Here is a 6,000-nt window from a genome sequence, read left to right as displayed (position 1 = left end):
CTTGCGATCTCTCTAGCAAAATGCCCGCGTGTTATCCCTGAATGAGCTTCATCCAATATCGTGATGAACTCATCTTTTCTCACACATCTTCTTAGTACATTATCTTTACCTAGCTTATATAGTTATTCCCGTAATCAATTGATAAGGCAGCAAGCTTGATAAGCCACCACATTTTATCTTTGTTCAAGGGTATTTCCTGCGGAAAACCATAAGCTAGATAATTAGATATCTCCTCGCTCCATTCGGGTACCATGTCTAATTTGAATAGACAAGCATCAGGGAGATCATCTTCAATGCTCATGCTGGTTCCCCATTTGGAATTCTTGACATATGATCGGCTAACACATGTTGTGCCCCTTTTCTTACCGTAGCTGTAAAGTCGAATTCCAACAGTAATAGAAACCATCGTGTGATTCTACCCATGGTGCAAGGCTTATTCACTAGGTACAATAAGGCTTGATGGTCCACGAACAATATGAATTTGTTGTCCAATAGGTAGTGTCGATACTTCTTGACAGCGTAAACCATGGCCAATCCTTCTCTCTGTGGTGGTGTAGTTCACCTCTGTATTATTTAATTGATGACTAGTGAAGCAGATTGGATAGTCCAATTTGAACTCACCGAGCTGGGCTAGTATGCATCCAATAGCAAAGTTTGATGCATCGATATGCACATGAAATATGAGGTCCCAATCGGGGGATCATAGAATTGGCACACTAGCCAATGCTACCTGCTTTAGTCGATCATATGCTTCCTGGCATTCCTCGGTCCATTCAAAGACAATGAGTAGCTTGTACAATGGCCTCGTGATTTTAGCATAGAAAATGATGAAGTGATGGTAATACCCAACGTGGCCCATAAATCTTTGCACACCTTTGTAATTAGTGGGAGGTGGTAGCTCCAATATCAACTTGACCTTGCTATCATCCGTGGATATGGTGTTCTTTGAGACAATGTGTCCCAATATCACACCATGTTTGACCCAAAATTGGCACTTTAAAGGGTTCAGGGATATACGATATAATCGACATCGCTTAAACACCTTCCTTAAGCAAGCGAGATGGTCTGCCCATCGAGAGTGTGCACACAAATCATCAATGAATAACTCCAACCACTTCTGCAAGTAGTCTTTAAAGGCTGTACACATCAATCGCTCGTTGGAATGTTGCTGGGGCATTGGTGAGGCCGAAGGGCATGACTTTATATGCAAATGTCCCCCACATTGTATTGAAAGCCATCTTATGCTGGTCTTCTAAGGCTATTGACACTTGATTGTAGCCTAAAAATCCATCCAAGAAGCTGTAAGCTTCTTCACCCGCCGCCACTCTCTCCAAAACATGTTCCGTATAGGATAATGGATAATGGTCTTTCCTAGTAGCAGTGCTGACCTTTTTAAGATTGACACATACCCTAAGTTTTCCATTCTTTTTTGGCACTATTACGATTGGTGACAACCAATCCGTGTGTTCTATCTCATATAGATGAAATCCGCATAGTAGAGCTTGTCTATTTCCTCTTTTACAATTGCCGCATACTTCGGATTCATCTGGTATGGTTTCTGCTTGGCTGGTCTTGATTCTTCCATGATTGGAATTGTATGTTACACTACCTCAGGTGGTACACCCTTCATCTCCTTGTAATTCTAGGCAAAACAGTCCTTAAATTCCTTAAGGAGGGCAACGAGCTCATCTTCTTCAGCTAAAGTCAAGTCCTTAGCAATGAATACGAGTCTTGCTTTCTCCCCTGGTCCCACAATATCAACTTCCTTGACCTCCTCCGGGCCATCGTATGATGTGGATAGCCCATCCTCCTTAAACCTTGTTGCCGTCAGTTGGACCACTTTCCGTTCATCTCACAATGTAGGTTTTGAAGTGGTCTGGTACTAAGAGCAAGTCTAGTTTATCCTCATTCTCACTTTTTGTTTTAGCCATGACTTTTCTAGCCTCACGTTCAGCTTCTGCCAAAGCTTTATTATGTTTTTGACGTCCAGCTTTTGTAAGCTTAGGTGTTTCTAGCTCTTGAAGGGTGACTGTCTCCTTGTGTTTTCCTTCGAGTGATATCTTAATTCCTCACCCCATGCTAGATTGTCGTAACACCACTATGGGCGTTACCACAGGAGGGGACGGCCTCTGGCCAGCCATAGAGGAAGAATGAGAATTGCCCCTCATCCCCCAGGCTATATAGTGTGTGGCCTACCATCCACATTAGCCTAGCCGCCCATGACTCCGCATGGGCGTTCTCTCCCACTGAACCCCGGATGGCCACGTCCTCAGCGCTCTAGCCGAGGCGTTAATGCTAAAGCCCCATCTGGCCATCCCGGTCCGTCGGTCACACAGGCGTTTCAGCCTACGTGACATTACCCCCCCTTAAGAAGAGTTTTCGTTCTCGAAAACAAACTGGGGAAACCTCTTGGAAATTGCACTATGGCGTTCCCAAAAGTAGCTGCCTCCTCATCCCTGTCTGTCCATTTAACAAGTACCTCCTGGTACACTTTATGTCGGGTTTGTTTGTCACGATATCCTAGAATCTTTTCAGGTTCATGTGGTATCTTTGGTGGCTCTATCAAGTCCACCAAAATCTCTGGAGAAACTGCGTTCTTTAACCCGTGAACTGATTTCTTTAGTTTACTGACATGGAAGACAGGATGGACTTGAGAACTCTCTGGTAACTCAAGTTTATATGCTACGTCCCCAATCTTCTTAAGGATTTTAAAAGGACCACAATATCTCGGAGAAAGTTTATCACACTTTCCCGTTTTCATGGTTTCAGACTGTGCAGGAACCTTGAGGAATACAAAGTCACCTTTTGCAAAGGTCACCTTTCTACGTCCTTTATCCGCATAAGTTTTAGCACGATCGTGAGCGCTACGAATGCTCTCACGTGCGGCTCTGAGCATATCATTCATATCTTCAAGGAAATCCTTGGACAGATTGAATCTTCTCCTTTTCTAGGCCTACAGCCATTGGAGATCTCGGCTGGAATCCATACATTAACATGAATGGTGTAAATCTAGTCGATCACTGAGTGTTTGGAGCTGTTATAGGCAAACTCCAATAAGGGCAAGTACTCTTCCCAATTAGATTGCTTCTTACTAACATAAGAACGCAACATATCCTCTAGAATTTGGTTAACTCTTTCAATTTGACCATCAGACTCCAGATGATCTGCCGTACTCCAACTTTTTGAAGACTTCCCTCCAAAAATGACTGTTGAACTTTCTATCTCTATCCGACACTATATCTGCGGGGGCAGGCCATATAGCTTGTAGAGATGTTCAATAAAGAGTTTTGCCAACTTTGGCGTCTTAATAGTTTTCTTCGTGGTGATAAACTTTGCCATTTTAGTTAACCTGTCCCACTACCACCCACACCGAGTCATTCCCTCGACTCGTCTTGGGTAAACCGGTAATGAAATCCATGGAAATGCTTTCCCATTTCCCTTGAGGAATCTCCAGCGGATGGAGTAGTCCTCCAACCTTGAGACGTTCGTGTTTATTGACCTGGCACTTATTGCATTTCAGCACATAAGTTTGGACGTCCTTAAACAAACTAGGCCAATAAAACTGTCTTTTTACCAGTGCATAGGTCTTCTGAATTCCGGGATGACCCGCACTTGGACTATCATGACTTTCTTTAAGAATTTGGGCCCGAAAGTCACCAATAGTTGGTACACATACTCTACCCTTGTAGAGTAAGTACCCGTCGTCTCAATGGAGTAATTAGCATATTTCCCCCCCCCCCCCCCCCCCCCGACGAAGTTTATCACTCCCCTTTGAAGCCGTGGCAGTCAAAGGTGATGAAGGGCCTACATCAGAGCTCTCCGGCTCCAAACTATACCCAGAAGACACGGCTAGTCTCTCCGGACTAACTCTCGATTCCCTTCCCGTTGCACCTTGGGCCAGGCATTCTCTCCGGACTAGCAATCTGTGCCAACGAGGGAGGTGGTCGCATTTTTGAAGAATTTTACATACACGGAAAAAAAGAGAGGTGTTTCTTTAATCACTATTTTTTGCATGCAACAAAAAAAAAGGTCCCTATTGAAAGTGACCAAAAAAAGGAGAGGTCCCTATTGAAAGTGACAAAAAAAGGTGAGGTCCCTATTGACAATGACAAAAAAAGGAGAGGTCCCTATTGAAAGGGACACAAAAAAAAGGAGAGGTCCCTATTAAAAGTGACAAAAAAGGCGAGGTCCCTATTGACAATGACAAAAGAAGGAGAGGTCCCTATTGAAAGTGACATGGGGAGGCTATAAGTAGACCACCTTAAAACTATATAAGGGAATGTCTTGGAACTCATTAGATCTACCATAATTCCTAGTCCCTCAACAAGTTGTTCCTCTCTCCCTCTCTATCTCTCTCTCTCTCACATCAATCCCATACCCTCTATCTCTTATCCTCGCTCATATTTCCAACATGTCTAGCTCAAACAGCACTATGCCAAACATCAAAGATGCCATCACCACATTCTTGTCTACGCCAAGGGTGCAAATGAAAGGCATGAGCCAGAATGAACGTGAAGTGCTACAGCGCATGTAGCAAAGTGTAGAAGCACAAAAGCTATGGAGAAAACTCTATGAAGATGGTCCATTTAAAGATGGAGATGTATATAAATGGAATTTGAAATTGAGTACTGCAATGGGGAGTTGGCATGCATATAGCTACATAAACGACAATGAAGAATCTGTTATTCAAGAAGAGCTTGGGAAGAAAGTGCATGAAAAAGACACCTGATTTAGAAGTGGAAAATAGACCATGTAGTGTTTCCATGTATTGAATAAAAGAGAATAATCATGGTAACTAGAAGATGTAAATAGTCTTGCTCATGTTGGTTAGAGATCTCTCATTTGTATGGACTTTTTCGTTCCTAATAAATGTGTGTTTTTTAATTATAATTTTGTGTACATGAAGTTATTTCAGAAAGTATAGTATTGTTTGTTTTTTCCCTTCATTCATTCTCCTCTCCTTAAAGTTAAGATTTATAGTATTTGCGCGTAAATAAATCTATGTTTAAGAGAGAGAGGAGGGAGAAGACAGGGGGGAGAAGTCAAAAAATGCATGGTTAGAGAGTGGAAGAAGGTGAGAGGGACATATATATAGAGGAGGGAGAAGGGGGGAGAGGTCAAAAAATGCATGGTTAGAGAGTGAGAGAAGGTGAGAGGGAGAGATATAGAGAGAATGATAGTGAGATAAAGAGAATGATAGAGAGGGGGGAAAGTCAAAAAATTCATGGTTAGAGACTGAGAGATGGTGAGATGGAGAGATGAGAGATATAGTTAGAATGATAGAGAGAGAGAGAGAGAGAGAGAGAGAGAGAGAGAGAGAGAGAGAGAGAGAGAGAGAGATAAATAAAGAGTAAGATATACAAAGAGACAGAAAGAGAGAGCAAGAACATGAGAGAGAGAGAGAGAGAGAGAGAGAGAGAGAGAGTGAGTGAGAGAGAGATGAAGAGGGATGAGAGAGGATAGAGAGATAGGGGGCACGAGAGAGAGGAGGTTGGAGGGGGCCACGCCATACCAGGCTAGGATGGGAGTCCGGAGGAGTAGTAGGGAGAAGAGAGAGAAGACATGAGAGAGATTGGTTGTTAAAAAAAGCTCGCTCCAAAAGCCCGCTCGCGGAGAAGCCCATTTCGTGCCCATCCCCTGGTTATCCATCCCCTTCTAAGGATGATCTCTTCTTGCATTGTCCTTGCAATCATAACATAGAAGCTACCTTCCCCACCATAGGGTAAGAATTGATATCGAACTTGAGCTTTAACATCCATTGCATTCATTATAAAGGCGGCTTGAGATACTTTGTACCAAAACTTAAGGGCAGGTATTCCTATTGAGACCCAAGTCTCATATGACATTAAGTTTTTGCATGCTCCTACATCCAATAAAGCAAGTCTAGCTATTGTCTCCTTGTTTATGGGAAAGTCCAAGCAAATCTTTGCGAGCTTCACCTCTTGCTCCTCATTGTCCTTGCTTTTAGAGGTGCTACTTAGCTCAAGGTCTACACTGAAC

Source organism: Cibotium barometz, chromosome 59 (assembly GCF_041138505.1).
Source record: "Cibotium barometz isolate CiBa-2024 chromosome 59, ASM4113850v1, whole genome shotgun sequence".
In the NCBI taxonomy this organism is placed as follows: Eukaryota; Viridiplantae; Streptophyta; class Polypodiopsida; order Cyatheales; family Cibotiaceae; genus Cibotium; species Cibotium barometz.
Note: the sequence above shows the minus strand (reverse complement) of the source record.